The sequence below is a fragment of the Leptidea sinapis genome, chromosome 8 (genome assembly GCF_905404315.1).
Source record: "Leptidea sinapis chromosome 8, ilLepSina1.1, whole genome shotgun sequence".
NCBI lineage: Eukaryota > Metazoa > Arthropoda > Insecta > Lepidoptera > Pieridae > Leptidea > Leptidea sinapis.
The window spans coordinates 9,672,649-9,691,224 of record NC_066272.1 but is presented as its reverse complement, the minus strand read 5'-3'; the positions used below and the strand labels follow the sequence as shown (position 1 = coordinate 9,691,224).

The 18,576-nt window shown below is 35.1% G+C and overlaps 1 protein-coding gene and 2 long non-coding RNA genes across 3 annotated transcripts in view; 2 read left to right on the top strand and 1 right to left on the bottom strand.

Annotated features, from left to right (window-relative positions):
• Positions 1–18,576, bottom strand: part of LOC126965614 (uncharacterized) — a 136,364-nt gene that overhangs the window by 109,399 nt on the left and 8,389 nt on the right. The window lies entirely within an intron of this gene.
• On the top strand, positions 6,728–7,685 carry LOC126965622 (uncharacterized). The gene is made up of 2 exons (XR_007729567.1): positions 6,728–6,809; positions 7,318–7,685. It is a non-coding gene; the product is annotated as an uncharacterized LOC126965622 (long non-coding RNA).
• LOC126965624 (uncharacterized) lies at positions 11,552–18,132 on the top strand. The gene is made up of 2 exons (XR_007729569.1): positions 11,552–11,870; positions 17,869–18,132. It is a non-coding gene; the product is annotated as an uncharacterized LOC126965624 (long non-coding RNA).

Genomic DNA, 18,576 nt, shown 5'->3' with positions numbered 1-18,576 from the left:
GGCGTATCAATTACCATCAGCTGAACATCCTGCTCGTCTCGTCCTTTATTATCATAAAAAAAAATTAAAAAATCATGTAAATTGACAAGCCACCTGCCCAATCCCAAAAGAAAGCTGACATTGTCGCACGGCTTCAAAAAAATGGCGAAGATGCAAACATAAATATGTTAAAAGCGGAATTAGTACGTTTTTTAAAATGAAAATAAAGCAACCAAGATCCGATAAGTACGTCATTGACGAAATAGCGTTAGAACATGGGCACAGAGTTATACGGTTACCGCCTTACCATTGTGAATATAATGTAATTGAGTTGATGTGGGCTCAAATTAAGGGATATGATGCAAGACGCAATACAGAACCCCCATTTACCACAGCAAAAATGCTAAAAATATTAGAAGAAGCTTGTGAACATGTGACTAAAGGAGACTGGGAAAAGGTTGTGAATAGAACTGTTAAATTAATAAGGGAAGATTATGAAAGAGATGTGAAAATAGATAATATTTTAGAAAACGATCGTATAATTAATGTAGGTAATGATAGCAGTGGCGACATTGAAAATATGAACGAATCTGATTCAATCTGGCCTTTTTTTACACCTTTTTTTGGTCTCTTTTTGTATTCATATGTTTCTTATGTGCATATAAAGTATGTGTATTCATTTTCATTCCAAGATTCAGTTCGTTCAAATATATTAAGTTAACATTTATATTTTTGTTTAATTAAACCTTTTTAATCAGGTACTACTTGCAACATCTTTTTTGAGAATAAATTGACATTTCACATCACTACTATATGTCAAAACGGCCATCATAGCGTGCCGCTAGTGTAGGTAGTACAGGATCAAAAATGTAAAGGTGTCGGGAACGAGTGAACGAAGGAAGGCGCGCTTATACAGAAAAAAAATTGTTTAAATTATTGTTCATTGTGCATATATTTTTCATACTTGTAAATTGTTTATCCTGGTTTATAAATATTCGATTTTTGTATATATAAATTGTTAAGTGCGCTTCCCCATCGCCATGGGGAAGCGTACAGGTAAAAGGCCGAAGAACGGCCAGAGCGACGCAGAACCAGCAGACGAACTTCCCCTATCCGAATCCTCGGTATCTGACGCGGAGGTGACTGAACGTCTCATTGTAAGAAGAAAGGATAAAGAGAAGTATACCCCTTATAGAGCGACAAATTATTATAGGTTGTACGACGAAAATTCAAATAAGAAGGAATTTATTGTATTTCTCAATCGCAAGCAGGGTGAAGTCAAAATATCAGACAAGGACAGGTTGGGTCTGTCAAATGGAATCAGGAGGCATTGCGTATCGGGTGTGTTGCACCTGAGGTCCGTTAATGCTTTTAAAGTTGGTGTTACCTTTGACCTGCCTAACAATGCGAATGTATTTTTAAAAAATGAAAAGTTACTTAGCGAGTTGGAGATGGTTGCCTCAATTCCGGCTTCTGAAACGGAGGTCACTGGAGTTCTTACTTCTGTTCCCACTGATTACTCCAACAAAAAAATTCATCAATTAATTGCATCGAGTAAAAAAGTTATTGCTGTGAGAAGGTTCATGCGGCGAGTAAAGGACCCACAGGGTGTTGTCTCCTTTGTTCCAATGCAAACTGTTGCAGTCACATTTGCATCAACGTTGTTACCTGAGTATGTAACACTTGATCACTGGAGGCATGAGGTTAATGTATATGTACCCCCTATTAAACAGTGTCTACGCTGTATGAAATTTGGCCATATTGCTAAATTTTGTAGAAACAATGAAGTTTGTTCCATATGTTCTGACAATCACAATTTTAAAATGTGTCCAAAAACTTTAACAAAATGTGCCAACTGTGGTGGAGATCACATAGCTATCTCATCTACCTGTCCTCTGAAAAAACAAAAAATTGAAGAAAACAAAGTGAAGTCCCGTAATGTTAGATACTCAGATCTCTTCAATGAATCTGCTTTCCCTCAATTAAACTCAAAGTATATTGACACACACCTGAGCAATCTTATAAAATCTGACAAATTTATGAACCTCTTGGTTGAAGCAGTTTTACAAATTTGTACAAATAAAGATAAGTTAACTATAAATTCAAATAGTATTAAGGAAATTCTGAATAACACTTTTAGAAAAAAGACATCTAGTTAATTGTTATTATGGATACATTGAATATAGTGCAGTGGAACGCTCAAAGTATTATTAGTAATAGCCTTATTTTTACAAGGTTTTTATATGAAAATCATATCCATATTGCTATAATTTCGGAAACTTGGTTAAAACCACATCAGTATTTTTCAATAAAAGGCTATAACACAATAAGGAATGATTGTGGTAATAAACACAATGGTGTAGCAATTTTTATTCATAATAATATCACATTTTCTAACAAATACATATTTTGATAGTGCTCTACAAAATGTTTGCATTAAAATTAAAATTAATAACAAAGAACTGAGTATTGTGAGTTTTTACAGTCCTTCCAATTCAAATCCTCCATTTAATAAAAACAATTTAAACAGTTTAATTAAGTCCATTCCAGAGCCAATGATATTTGCAGGTGATTTCAATGCTCATCACATGTTGTGGGGATGTGTTGATACATTGCCTCGAGGTAAAGATGTTTTAGAGGTTATAGATGAGAATGGTCTTGTTATTCTGAATAATGGTCAAGCTACCACAATAGGATCTCCATCTTGGCGTCCTAATGCTCTTTACTTGACTTTGGTAACTCCATCATTGGCTCTTTTATGTGACTGGTCAGTTATTGACAGTCCTCTGGGCAGTAGTTATCATCTCCCTGTAATAATAAAAATGGCAGTAAGTAGTGATAGTAGTAGTTTGCAAAACACATTATGTAATAATCTACATTTGCCCACTCACCCTAATTATAAGCAGGTGAATTGGAATATGTATAGTAACTTAGTTGTTTCTTATTTGGATGATGTTAAATTTGACACTTTATCTTCAATAGATGCTTTTAATTCCTTTTGTAATATTTTACTTTCTGCTGCCAAGCAGTCAATCCCTAGCTGTCTGTTTTCCAAAAGTTCTAATAGTAATAATGTTACTAGTTCTTGTTCACAAAAATCTTTTAAATATCCTTGGTTGCCTTGGTGGAATCAGAGGTGTACAGAAGCAGTTTTAAATGCTAAAAATGGTTACATTAATTTTAAAAACAACTCCACTGATGAAAATTATGTGGAGTTTAAGAGATTGCGGGCTTTAAAAAAACTTATCTTAAAAAGTGAAAGAAGAAATAGCTGGATAGGCTTGTGCAATTCATTTAATCGTTGTACTCCTTTGTCTTCAATTTGGAAATACATGCGCAAATTTAACAAAACTTACATTCCTGACAGTGTGTTGAATGATAGTTGGATTCCAGATTTTCTACAAAAGTATACTTCTGACTTTGTATCAAATGAGTTAACTAACTATGTAAATGTTGTTAATGATAGTAATAAATATTTGATAGAGCCTTTTTCTTTACAAGAACTAAAATCCGCTTTATTTACTAGAAGAGATACATCTTTCGGTCTTGATACCATTCCATATATTTTACTCAAAAAACTTAATTGCCACAGTCTCAACATCTTTTTAAATAATCTTAATCGCCTATGGAAGGAGAATACTATTCCTGCAGAATGGAAAACAGACTGTTTAATCCCAGTTTTAAAGCCAGACAAAAATAAAATGTTACCTGACTCTTATAGACCTATAGCTCTCACGTCTTGTGTTGGGAAGATATTTGAGCAGCTTCTAAAACAACGTCTCGAGTTCTTTATAGAACAAAATTGTCTTTTGCCTAATAATCAGTTTGGTTTTCGCAAAGGTCGGTCTTCTAGGGAGAGTATAGCGCAGTTACAGCTTGATGCGCATCAATGTTTAGCAAGTAATCAGTATCTTTTGTCTGTATTTTTTGACATCTCAGGTGCCTTCAATAGTGTAAATATTGCCGTGCTTTGTGACGAGTTATCAATGTTAGGGATACCAGGTAAAATAATAAATTGGATGCAATCCTTTTTGACTGACAGAAAAGTATATGTAAAATTTAATAAACATTTGTATGGACCACGACTTTCTTCTCTAGGTGTTTGTCAGGGGGGAATATTGTCTCCTTTAATTTTTATTATGTACATAAGACGATTGAACCTTATTTTGGGGCCAAATATAGTAAACCTACAGTATGCAGATGACTTAGTCGTCTATGTATCGGGAGTTGATCTGATTAATTTAGCCGCTACTATTAATAAAGCACTTGTAAATTTATATCAATACTTTTCTTATCTTAATTTAAATGTAAATCCAACCAAATCAAAAGTCTTTGTGATTGGTCGTAAACGCATCATATTGCCTCCCATTTTATACAATGGCATTCCACTGCCTATTTCATGTGACATAAAATTTCTAGGTGTAACATTTACTCCAAAACTTTCTTGGAAAAAATATACAGATAGTGTTATAATTAAAGCGAATAAAGCTTATATTGTATTAAAATCTTTGTGTGCAACGTCGTGGGGAGCGGACCCTAAAATATTGTTAATTTTGTATAAATCGCTTATTCGTAGTCATTTTGAATATGGCTTTCATTGTTTCGCCGCAGACAGCAAAATTGTTAATAGTCTGGATAAAATACAAAATAAATGTATGCGTACAATATTGGGTGCACTTAAAACTAGCCCAATAGCTGCTATGCAAATCGAGGCCAACCTTCCTCCTTTGTGTATTAGATTTAGTTATCTTAAAGAAAGATTTATTTTAAAGCTCTATAGCTTGCCGACGAACAATCTTCTTAAGAATCTTATTGCTTATCAATCGTCTTCATTTCAGAGACAGTTGTTTATCTTGCAAGATTTTTCTTCATTTTTTAAATTTCTATAAGATTTAAATATTCATCGGAATAATGATATACTTCCCTGCCATGCAGGTTCTTTTCGATGTAAATATTCTGCAATTAATGTTGTAATAGATCCAAATTTAACTTCAAAAGAGGAGGTTCATGTATTATTGTCAGAATGGTCTAATTGTAAATTTGTTTATAAGGATGGCGCAAAAAACAATAATAATGTTTCTTTTGCAATCTACCTTCCTGAAATTAGGAAGGGTATTGGCTTTAAGATTAATAGATATGCCAGTATTTTTACTGCTGAAGCCGTCGCTATTCTTTTTGCTTTAAAGCATATTAAGAAACAAAATCAACTTAATAAGAAGTGGGTAATAGTTAGTGATAGTATGAGTGTGTTAAAAAGTTTGTCAAATAACAAAATGAGTGTTAACATCAATTACATCATTTTTGCTATAAAGGAATTGTGGTTCGAACTATGTTTAATCGATATTAAAGTGGATTTCGTTTGGGTCCCGTCCCATATAGGAGTAGCAGGAAACGAAAGCGCTGATTTTCTAGCTAGAACTATCATTAATATATCCGATCTATCCCTATATCCTGATTGCAAAGATCTAGACATTAACATACCATATACAGATATAATAAGTAATCTAAAACAGCGTATGACTCTTCTTTGGGGAAGATATTGGTACAATTGTACAGAAGTTGAAAATAAGGCTCATTCGTATACTTTGTTAGATAATCCCGTTAATAGCACACCCTGGTTTTGTAAGTTTAAAAATAACGCTCACAGAAAGTTCTATACTACAATAACACGAATGCGTATTGGTCACTATCGATTGAATTTTCATCTTCATCGCAAAAAAAATTGTCTCCTCTCCTTTTTGTGACCATTGTAATAAGCAACAAGATCAGTCTCTGGATCACATCTTTTTTGATTGTTCGTCCTTTGGCATACAGCGCCTTGTGCTGATGGATGAGCTACTGGAAATATATGGTGCACCCAATATAATCCCGCTCTCAGTAATAGATCTATTAAAGGACACAGCAACTTATATGTCCTTGTATAAATTTGTATGTAGTACTGTAAATACATTGTAATTTGTAGATACATACGTTGTAAATTTGTTTATAATTATGTAAATACGTTATAACTTGTACATATACAACTAGTAATAGCAAAGCGCAATTCGCGAACTGAACAGATAATGTAAATAGGTAGGTATTATTCTAAAAAGTTATGCAAATTACACTGGATTTGACTTTAAGAAAAGGGAAAAATTATTAGAGACTATATTACTGGATTTGGACTTACTAAAAGGAAAATATGGAAAATATTTTTTAGAGAATTATACATTAACGGAAATGGTAAAATAACTGATGGATTGGATTTGATGAAAGAAACTACTATAAATATTCGCTATCGAATATACATATTTGGAAAAGGAAAATGGAAATAATGTAAGATGAAATGAGAAAACTGGATTGGACTTTTTGTAAAACAAAATAGTGAAAATAATAAATACCAAAGAAATGAAAATACTAACGACAAGGCAGTAAGGCCCCTGGCTATAGCCTGTTCGAAAGAACGAATTAATATAAAAAAAAAAAAAGTAGGTAGTACAGAAAAGTTATCAAAGAATACATTCTATATTATAACCTATATATTATTATACTCTTTGATTACATTCATAGGATTCGTAGAAAAAAATAATACGCTTGTAAACGGCAATTATCTATTTTTAGCATATTTTATAGATATCATTAAAATAAATATGGTTATTGTTACAAAAATAGAATAAAAGTACATTCGCCGACAAGATAATGTGCAACCTGATAAAGAACAATATATATAAGACCGCTATTGAAACTATAATTACACTTATAATTTACAGCGAGAGAACTGTAAGCATAAACAAAGAGTGAAAATAAGCTTTTCTAACGAAAACATTGAAAAGGTTTATCGAACAAATAATGTAAGTATTTCACTTTATTATTCTATTAAGATATTATTAAATATGTTTTTCAATCATTAATGATATAGTGAATTTTCTATATTTTTATTTATAAATTTGCACTATTTTTTATGGAAAATAAGGGGTGATGGGAGCAGGATGTTTAGCTGATGGGATTAATACGCCGTGCCCATTACAATGCAGTGCCGCTCAGCATTATTGAAAAACACAAAAATTCTCAGTGGCACTACAACTGCGCTTGTCACCTTGAGACATACGATGTCGAGTCTCATTTAATAATGCCCAGTAATTTCACTAGCTATGGCGCCTTTCAGACTGAAGCACAGCATTGCTAACACATTACTGCTTCACGGCAGAAAAAGGCGCCGTTGTGGTACCCATAATCTAGCCGGTATCCGGTGCAAAGGAGCCTCCCACTGCTAAAAATTCTGTATCGTCAAACTAGTAGTAAATATGAGCTACAATAATAACTCACATAATTCATGAGAATGTTTTATTAATTTAACAGAATGCAAAGACCGCGCAATATCACCGGGATTCCTGTCTTTCCCAGCGGACGCAGTGTAACAATTTCACCGAATCCTTGTTTTGGTCCAAGCCGCCACAACCTCAGCCCATGCTTCGCACCAGCTCCTCAACTACAGCCCCAGCCAAACCCCTGCTTCGTAACAGCGTCCTATCTGCGTAATACTTACCTTCAACAGATGACGAACCAAGTTCCACGATACGATCCTTGTTTCAAATGATTTGTTTATTAAACCCAACCTTAGTTGAATCTCGGAAACCATTTAGTGTGTGAGCATGTTATATTATGTATCGCTATAATATTATTATTAAGTGACCCGTTTTATAATAAAAATATTTTAATTTATATAATGTTTTTTACTTATATCGGATGTTGTCGGTGAATATGATGGGAATCAAGTAATAATTACATGAAGTAGATTTAGATGTTTGTATATATACTTCATTCTGTCATGTCGCAGAAATATTCAGAGCAGGACCAAGTTTTGAATCATTGACATCTACTACCCTTAGAGTCTTAGTAAGTGAAAGAGGCGTAGCGTACACTGATAATATGGATGGCGCAGATCTATCCTAAGAGGTTCTCAGACATAAGAGCGACCTCGTATTTTAAAGATTAACAGTTGCTGCACATTCCAGAAATACATGAGTAAGTAATAATGTCATCATCCAGAAGGGCGTTGACGCCGGTGCTAACGCGTTTACTCCGACACTCAGCCCTTGTCCATCCAATCCAAAAAAAGAGACAGTTTGGATCCGGAAAACTACCTCCATGCTCTCCAAAATCATAAGACAACACCTCCCTTAAAGCCTCGCCAAGTATCGGAATACTGGGTCTCGAAATTTCGAGCGATTGCCAATTACATGGTCAGCTGGATGGCAACGCCAATGATGGCTTCGAAGAAGCTGGGCGTCAGAAATAGAGCACTGCAATACTTCAAGCCGGCCCCACATTCTAGCGCTCATAAAAACACAGAATAACCCAGGTCCAGCCACATACGGAGTATTGGTGTCATTTCTTGTCCGGCGCACCCCAGTATCAGCTCAAATTATTTGACCGCGTGCAACGCAGAACCGCTCGAATTGTCGGGAGTACTCTGTGAACGGCCAGATCTCTTGGCGCTACGTAGAGACGTCGGTTCATTGTGTATCTTCTACCGCATTTATCACGGGGAGTGTTCCGAAGAGCTGTTTCACCTGATTCCTGCCGCCGAATTCCACCTACGCAAGACACGTCACAAATTAGGATAGCATCCCCAACATCTAGAAGTGTGGGGTTCCACGTACAACAAACCTGTGAAATGAGCTTCCTTGTGCGGTGTTTCCGGGACGATACGACTTGGTTACCTTCAAAAAAAGCGTGTACACATTCCTTAAAGGCCAGCAATGCTCCTGTGATTCCTCTGATATTGCAAGAGACGATAATCATTTAATATCAGATGACCCGTACGCTTGTGTGTTGTCCTCTTCCATAAAACAGAACAATGTGACAAATTTTTTGATAGTTCCCGGGGGAGCGCGATACCCATTTAAGGCCGACAAAGTCGCGGATATAAGCTAGTTATTAATAGAAGTGATTGTGTAAATTTAAGTTATCAAGGAATTAACTGGATTTGTATCAAAACTACGTCATAAAACGATTGTATACTCCAGTTATCTTTTTCTTCACTTTTAATAGATGTTATCAAGAGTAAACAATTTATTGCTGTACAAAAGAATAAGATAGAACTCTGCTGAAAAGATAATGTGTAATTTGATAAAATATCAATAAAAATAACACCGCTTTTTGCATATTTAATTACATGGACATTAAACAAATACAAAACAGTTTGTACAAAATCATTTGAAATAGCGAGAAAATGGGGAGGCTCTACTTATATAACATTCGAAATATAATATTATCTTCGTATTTCACTTTACATTAAGTGTCTCTGGTGTGGCAGGACATTGTGGGCAGCGGTGATCACCAAACATCAGGTGACCCGTACTTCTCTTTACTCCTCCGATTCCATAAACAAATTAACAAAGACACATTATGACGTAGATTAATCTATTATATAAAATTCTCGTGTCATGGTGTTAAACATTGAACTCCTCCGAAATGGGTTGACCGATTCTCATGAAATTTCGAGTGCATATTGGGTAGGTCTGAGAATCGGACAACATCTATTTTTCATCCCACTAAATGTTAAGGGTGGTCCACGCCATTTTTTTTTATATTATTGACATTTTTTTTTTAAATTTGTTTGATTATGAGTCACCAAAAAAAAATACATAGATCTTAAAATTTTCACCCATCTACTACAGTTACTTTTGTATCGCGATTTTAATATCGGCAATACAACGTTTGCTGGGTCAGCTAGTTTTTGTATATAAATGAAGCTGTGATCTTAAGCTTCCTAACTAATCGGGCCACAAATATTGTTGCAACAACAGAACAGTTCTCTTTTACCTGTTCTGTGGCTACAGTTAAAAACTTATTTTTTTATTTGGAATAATTTTCACATATTTTTTCATAAACCGCAATAATTGAATGCCCAAATAAGTAATTGTCCAAAGTCAGTATAGAACCGACAGTGATTGAAATGTTGGTATTAATTGTATAGTACATCTAACTATCGTTAGATAAAGCAACATATCCTGTTGTTCGAGTATCGAACAAATAATTATTTTAACAATGTAATTTAGGTGGATTAGCTATTCGCCCGATCAGCAATCTCAGCAGCTCACTTACAGCAGCGACCGAGTGCTCTCATAAATTATATCAGCTCATATATAGACTTAATTTTGCAGTAATTAATAAAGTCATTGTTAAAATTAGGAAAGTTATTCTCTATCTAGTAGCGAGCTAATACAGTCCATTAAGTAATACGTAAATCGTACACCTGTGTCGAAAACCATAGAGGAATGGAACGACCGCGACGGAACAATAAAGGCTATTAAAAGTGGGAAACGATAACTTAGGAGAACGAAAATACACTATAGGACTCTTTCGCATATGCGACCTGGTTTTTATCGTCGATATACAAGATATGTCTGTACATACACAAGTTTTTACTAAATCAACCCCTATACTTACAGGAGTGGCTCGATTTAATGCTGCCCAAGGTGAAAAGCACAGAAATAATCTTTTCACTGATGTTAAAATTTTCACAATTGAAGAGCATTACGACAACCTAAATGACAAAGTGTATGCTCAGCTTAGCTCAGTAGTAGCTTCAAAGAGTGATAACTCTAACCGACCGACATCAGTTAAGGTTTGGCAAAACGAGTACAGACTTCAGCCAAAGTGTTTCAAGAGACTTTCATAGATCATGTCGTGAAACATCTTAGTAATACGCTTTTTAAAAATGTTTATGATAATAATTAATCTACTTTTAGTCTGCAGTTGATAAAAGGGGACATAAGGACATTCCCTCATTAGCACATCTGACTGTTTGCATGAGAAATGCAGAAATAACAGAGCAATGTTTGATAAGTTTGTAAAGTTGTTGATAAACTCAAGACTGGTATAAGAGTACATCCCCTTACGGTCGTTCCCAATATACTATCTACAGACACGGACTAGTAAAAAAGAAGGATTCCGCGCCGTGATATTAGCGAGTGAAGCACCTTTATGCTAGTATGTGTGCGGTTACGGGGTATACCAGTTACACAATATTTTCTCCCTTAAATAATCATATATCCACAAATACTGTTTTTTGTTGTTGTTTTTACACTTTTACGCAACGCATGACGGCATTTTTAAAATATTTTATTATTATAATACAGACGATGGCAAATCTCATAATGGCGGCCGATCGGCTTGTATTAGTGTAAGTGTATGCGTGGGGCTCGGTATTTACATGTTTACCGGCTTGTTTTCGTGCCTCACTGTTATGTAAGATGACACGGAGTCCTTACTTTTTTACTCGTCCGTGTCTACAGATAGAGATAAATTACTACCTTCTACTGTCAGTAATTACTTTGAAGCTGTCCCAATATACCCGATAAGTCATTCTTATCGCCTTATCTTCTATCGCTGTTAAACTATACGTCGCGTCGTCCCATTGACAGACAGCGTGTACGAATAAGGTGAGTTATCGACGATAAGTTTATTGGGACAGAAAAGTCAACGATACTTACGATTTTTATCTCAAGTAAGAGACAGACTGAATATTAGGAACGGCCGTTAATCGTAATCGTATTGATAATGTCGACACAGATAGTGGATTTTCCCAATTCTGACGCGGAAATCGAATGAATCCCCAGGAGATAGACAAACGTTGGCGCGATGAGTGATCGAATGATAAATCTTGTCATTGCAAGATAAAAGACGTATATAGAAAACAAAAATATCAAGTACGTTTGGAAAACCCAAACACTCGGAGATTCCTTTATTTGTGAGATAATGGTAAATCTGTTATCGAAGGGAGTTATAAAAGGTCACCAAATTCTCAGTTTACTAATAGACGTGTATCGGCTACCGTAGACTCCAGCTGCACTTGTTATTATATTATACGATCACTTTAGAAGACAACCACCACAACTTATAAGGTACGTAACTATTTTACAAGATGACACAAATGTAATTTCGTACAAATTCGAATTGGTAACCATTTTGTTAAAATAAATTGAAATTTAAAAATGAACTTCAATTCCCGCCTTATAGACGATAGATAAAAATTATAAAAATTAGCAAAAACTTTATTTTGAAAATTGATAAATTTAATAATTTTATCAAATTAATGTATTGTCATCGGTCTTCGATATATCCACGAAGTTTGAACGAAATCTGGCCGTTTTAAGTTTTTAAGTAGGTCAAAATCGCACCCAAAAGAGTCGGTTACAATTAAAAGGGTAAAAAGACAAACTGGACACCGTTTTCAAGAAAAAATTATGATCAAATGTAAAATTGTTGGCATCAATTCAAAGTTGATATCGGTCAAGTTGTGGCAACTTCTCCCCGGAAAGATGAATTAAGGCAATACTCGTATTAAGGCATGGTGAACTGGCACAAATTATCTATTTCCTCGTTAACGTTATCTTTTAAGTCTTGCAAGGGTTATGGCTTATCTGGACGGCCAGTTGAAATCTTCCAGAGCAATTGCATCCCCGATCAAGTTTATTGTTAGGTGTAAGCATTTGTGACAAAGTGGCCCTTATTTACACAGTTCAGGTTACCACACGTATGGGTTTGATTAAAAAAAAAATTTGAGTTTCAGTTCTTATAGTTTCGGAAAAAAGTGGCTGTGACATACGGACGGACAGATAGACAGACTGAGATGACGAATCTATAAGGATTCCGTTTTTTGCCATTTGGCTACGGAATCCTAAAAAGTAGTTAAAATTTTTCAATAAGCATAATAGTGTGATTATGTAACACAGAAATGTATTTTTATTGTAAAAAATATTTTGTTAAAATGAACGTAATGATATCTTTTTAGTTATTTAAGTATATAAATTTTTTTTTACAAAGTATTAATTAGGCAATTTACAAAACAACATTACATTTGCGCCAGCTTGCTAAATTCTCTCGTAGAATATATGTCCATACAAAACAATTAAGTATTGGAAATAGAAATAATTATAGGTCCCAAATCGAAATTAAAACTATCATATCTAAACTGCACTCCATGAAGTAATCCCCGTTTAAATCCGTTCGTTAGTTTAGGAGTTCACTGGGAACAAACATCAGAACATCATGGATTTATCTACATTATTAAGAAAATGTCACAGGATAAAGATATACAATGAATATGGAGCACCTTAACACCCTCAGCAACCTGACTGGGTCCCATGATGCGCCATCACCGCCGACTATGTTTATTTTAACTAAAAAGAAGAGTTACATATATACATTTTGCTCTTAATAGTGATTTTCATTATTATAACACTAGAAATAAGGGATTGCTTGTAACTAATTCTAGTAGGCTTCATAAGATACATAATAGCTTTAAGGGTAAATGTATAGATTCTATAATAAACTCTCAGCCACTGTTCAGGCATTATCTATAAATAAATTTAAATGTTTTATAAAAAATGGCCCTGTCGTAAATCCTATTACTCCACTGCTGAATATCTAAATAATCGGACAGCCTGGGACTAGATTGTGATTATTTTATAGCGATAGAAATGACTGTACAGTATTGTATATTTTTATTGAAAAGAGCGCAAAAAAAGAATGCTGGCAGAGTTTCGTGCGCCGCTTCTTCTATCTCAGAGCGCCATTTGTTTCCGAAGCGGTAGTAGTATCTAGTAGTTATTAGAAATGACATCAAAAAGAATCAATTTTGAGAAAATAAATGCCTTTTATGTCTTTTTACAAAGTATAAGTTAAAGACCGTTCCGAGTTACGTTATGTGGCTCCTACAACATCAGAATTAGAGATTGCAATATGCCTATCACCAAATACCTACTCCGAAAATATTACCAACACAAAGGTAGAAGAAATTCAAGCATTATCCTAGCAGTATATTAAACTCTATAAAACAAGTGCTTCAATTAATGGACTCTTTAAAGAGTCCATCGAAAGAAATACGTTCGGTTCTGTTCATAATAAGTGATATATAGTATAATTTCTGTATGGCAAATATTCTGTAGTATAAAATAAAAGTATTTTATTATTAGAGGCGGCAAACGGGTAATAGGCTCACCTGAAGGGAAGTGGGAGGCTCCTTTGCACAGAATGCCGGCTAGATTATGTGTACCACAACGACACCTTTTTCTGCTGTGAAGCAGTAATGTGTAAGCATTATTGTGTTTCGGTCTGAAGGGCGCCCTAGCTAGTGAATTTACTGGGCAAATGAGACTTAACATCTTACGTCTTAAGGTGACGAGCGCACTTGTAGTGCCGCTCACAATTTTTGAGGTTTTTCAAAGAATCCTGAGCGTCGTAATCGATGCAGTGCCGCTCAGGCTCGCCCATTAGGGCGGGACGTATCAATTACCATCAGCTGAATGTCCTACTCGTCTCGTCCCTTATTTTGATTAAAAAAAACCGGACATCCGCAGCACCAGGGGTAAAGCGTTGCAGCCCTTTTTTTTTAAGGCTTGTGTATATGTCAATTAGTGGTCTTCTCCGTGTAACTGTTCTTTATTGAGTAAATATAAATGAACATACAAAATATGTTATTTATAGGATCTTTAAATTTTAGTTTGAACGTTTGAAATTATTCTTATAATAATAATAATATTGACACACTTTTTACACAAATTATCTTGCCCCAAGTTAAGCATATATAGCCTGGGTTATGGGTTACAAGACAATGATATATTTAATACCATATACTTACTTAAACATACATAAATTCATATAAACATACATAAATACATTTAAACATCGGAAACAAACATCCATATTCATCATATAAATGCTTGCACCTACCGGGATTCGAACCCGGGATCTCTAGGTTAGTAGGTAGGATCGCTAACCACTCGGCTATACAGATCGTATAATGTTATAAATAGATGAAAAAAAATCTCAAAGTGAAGCCTTTTTTGTTTGAATTTTTGTAACTACTTCTAAACAGCATTGAATTTCAGTTTTTTTCTTTCGCATAAATTTTTGGCTAGTATTTTTCATAAAGTGAACGATTGGCGACTCAATATAATGACTTATTAGGTTAAAAATAACTATTCTTTATTTTCTATATGAAATTCGCATGGGCGGGTCCGTGCGCGTTCAAAGGGCGGCAGTGTAAGTCGGACTGTCGGACCGAGAGGTCACGCTACTTGTTGTAATTTTATGGTGCACTAATTCGCGCATCCCGCTTTAGCGACACTTGTTTCATTTTAGTATAATGTACTTATTGTGTAAATAATACAATTTCATTTTGCGTCATGCGTGCTGGCTGCTGTTGTCGAACTATCGATATAATATGATTTATTATAAGCCGGAAATCATCTATACTATCTATAGGGCTATAGATATAACATTGAATATTTAGGTTCAATTATACTATAGTATCACTGTAATATCCGAAAGAGGACTAATAGAACTGAAACACTTTTGCGTGTCCTGTCATTTATATTAGGTAGGTTCATTTTATTTCTATGGTACAACCTGGGCGAATCAACATGACGCCTGGGTCAAAATTTCAAACTTCTTTAGGCGCATGAGGGTAATTTTTTTACAAATGAAACGGAAACGGAAGCATCACGGAGATGAGACGTTTTTGGTCAAGGGAGAGAGCGATTGACACCGATTGAGGAAGAGTATTTTTTACTCTCGGGCTTCCCTACTAGCCTTGTATCGTGCAGGTTTAGCGCGCGGCTGCTAGTAATTAGAACATCTTCCCTACTAGCCTTGTATCGTGCAGGTTTTTTTTAAATCCAAGATGGCCGCGCAAAATTATGATTTCAATATTATGGATATCGTATCCGAGGTTCTCGAGGGTGCAGAAAACGAATTTGGGATCATTTTCGAAATCCAAGATGGCCGCTGCGCAAATTTATGATTTCAATATTATGGATATCCTCCTTGAAAACCGCACTGTGGATGACCGCCAAACTTCCAGATGGTGGGGATGATATCCTAACTTGTGGCGTGTAGTGCGAAGGTGGAATTTGGCGGCAGGAATCAGGTTAACAGCAAAACCGGAACACTCCCCGTGATAAATGCGGTAGAAGAGACACAAGGAAGCTAAGTTTCTACGCAACGCCAAGTGATCCAGCCGTTCACAGAGCACTGGGTCACCGACAATTCAAGCCGCTCTGCGTTGCACGCGGTCAAATGGATCGAGCTGATACTGTGGTCACTCCAGACCAGAGATGACAGCAATACTCCAAGTGTGGTCAACCCTGCGCTTTGTACAGCGCTAGAATGTGGGTCGGCTTGAAGTATTGCCGTGCTCTATTAATAACGCCCAGCTTCTTCGAAGCCAATTTAGCTTTGCCCTCCAGATGGCCATGGAATTGGCAATCACTCGAGATTTCGAGACCCAGTATTCCGATACTAGGCGAGGCTTTAAGGGAAGTGTTGTCGAAGAGCGGTGATACGACAAATGGGGTTTTTTTGGTGAACATGGTTTAAGGTTCTGGTCGACGAATACCCGAGAGAGACCTGCATGGCCCGTGTATACGGCATCACGGACGGAGATCGTTTGGAGGTGTCTAACATATCATTGCTATGCTGATACAATCTAAAAAAAAACCCTATGTTTTTTTCCTGTTAATGGATCGATTCCTGGGAAGTGGGATCTTTACCCAAGTCTCTACCTAGCTACAACGTGTTTAAAGACGTAATTATCATATACGCGTGTGTCATGTGTATGTGTATTGGTGCGTGCGTTAATTCGATCGCTCTTGTTTGACGTTAAAGTACTATTTTTTGAGCGAAGCTGAGCAGAGCTCCCACCGGGTGACTCCAATTGATTTCTGTTTTAAATTGTTTCTCGGCCATTTCTGGACCGATTTAAAAAAAAATTTAGCTCATAGAAAGCTTTCGAAATTTTGAATTTCAACTTGATTCAATAATTGTAATTAAAAACAAACATGATTTACAAATTATTCAAAATTATTACGCGCTATTTATATTTAAATAATTTGTTATATTTTTAAAGTGATAACCCTCACTTCAAGGATTAATACACAAATAAAATTTGGAAAAAAAAATTAATGAACGATGCGAGACTCGAACCCACAACTTCTGGCGTTCTGTGCCAGTGCTCTCCCAATTGAGCTAACCGTTCGAGTGACGTATCGTCATAAAATCTTGTAAGCTGTTCAACTCTCAGGTTGTGGCTTCATCTACAGGATCTACTTTACAGTTGATAACCTGCTCAACCCCAATATTTCGATATAAGGAAATTGACTTGAGATGTTGCTCTTGTAAATCTGTTGTACTGTTGTACTACTCTACTATTGTAGGAAATTGACTTGAGCACTGGCACGGAACGCCATGTAAAGTCAAAGTCAAAAAAATCTTTATTCACTGTAAAACTTTATTAGTTATTTAGTGCAAGTCAGGATGAAGTACAAAAGTTACAATAGCATTCAAATGAGTATAACAATATTCATTAACAAAATTTAGAACATTAATTCCAAGTATCTTTATCATTCAAATCAATCTTTCACATTATAATAGGCCTTAGATGTTAATTTATTTTTTACGATACATTTAAATATTTTAATAGGTAATATTTTAATCTCATTTGGGAGTTTATTATTAAATATAACACAATCCACATTAAAAGATTTAGCAATTTTACGGAGCCTAGTAGATGGAATAAACAAAGTGATCGTGCGAGGCGAGAAGTTCCTCGCATATCGTGCGATTGTTGAATACCAGACGTCAACATGATGCGAGTTTGCATTTTGACGTGATATAAGTTGGTGGTGGAAGGATGGTCCTCCAAGCACTAATAATTAATATTAAAAGCGATGCCAATACTGCCAAACGTGAACGTATTATTGCCTCTTTAGTTGAGCTGAGGTCTTTCCCAGACGAAACAGAATCGATATATCGAGAGCGGAAATATAAGCTTTACAATAATATAAAAATGATATATATATTAAATCTATTAATATTAATAATATGCATTTATTGTTACAGATGGCGGGCTCTGGTGATAAGGATAGGAAACCTCTCCGCCCTCCGCCATACGAAAAACCCTATATACCTTTTGACTATCCGAAACTTACAACTAAATGACAACAAAAAGATAAAGAGAGAATCTTAGATTTAGATTGAAACGAAAATTAAAAATATTGAATCAAAATACTCACTATTAATTCGTTAAAATGTTATGAGGCTTAATTACCAATATTGCTAAGATAATTTAAGTTTTCTAGTTTAATAAATTATATTTTAAGATTATATTTAGTTTGATTTCACTTTCACAGCTAATATAGCAAGGTTTACCATAGGATTTGTTTTTCTGAGATTGATTATACGCAGCAATTTTGTAACTACTGACATATTATATTATTAGATTATAGTTTTAAAGACTCAAAGAACGCGCTTTAATGCTTTTTTATACGTGGGTAACACTGAAAATGTTTAGAACTGGCCAGTTAGAAACATTGCTAATCATAACTTTCTTTTGAAGTTCAATTTTAGAAATCTTTGGTAACCTAATATAAGTAGTATATTGCATTCATTTGTCATTTGTTTTTCTGAATTGGCGGCAAATCTAAAACTCTTGTTACACGTGAAAAAGAATCTAACGCGAGAAAATTTTCTGTCAATGATTTATTATAACTCGTTGTGGGGTTACACAACAACAAAGCTATGATAGGCTGCGATTAGCATTTCTTAATG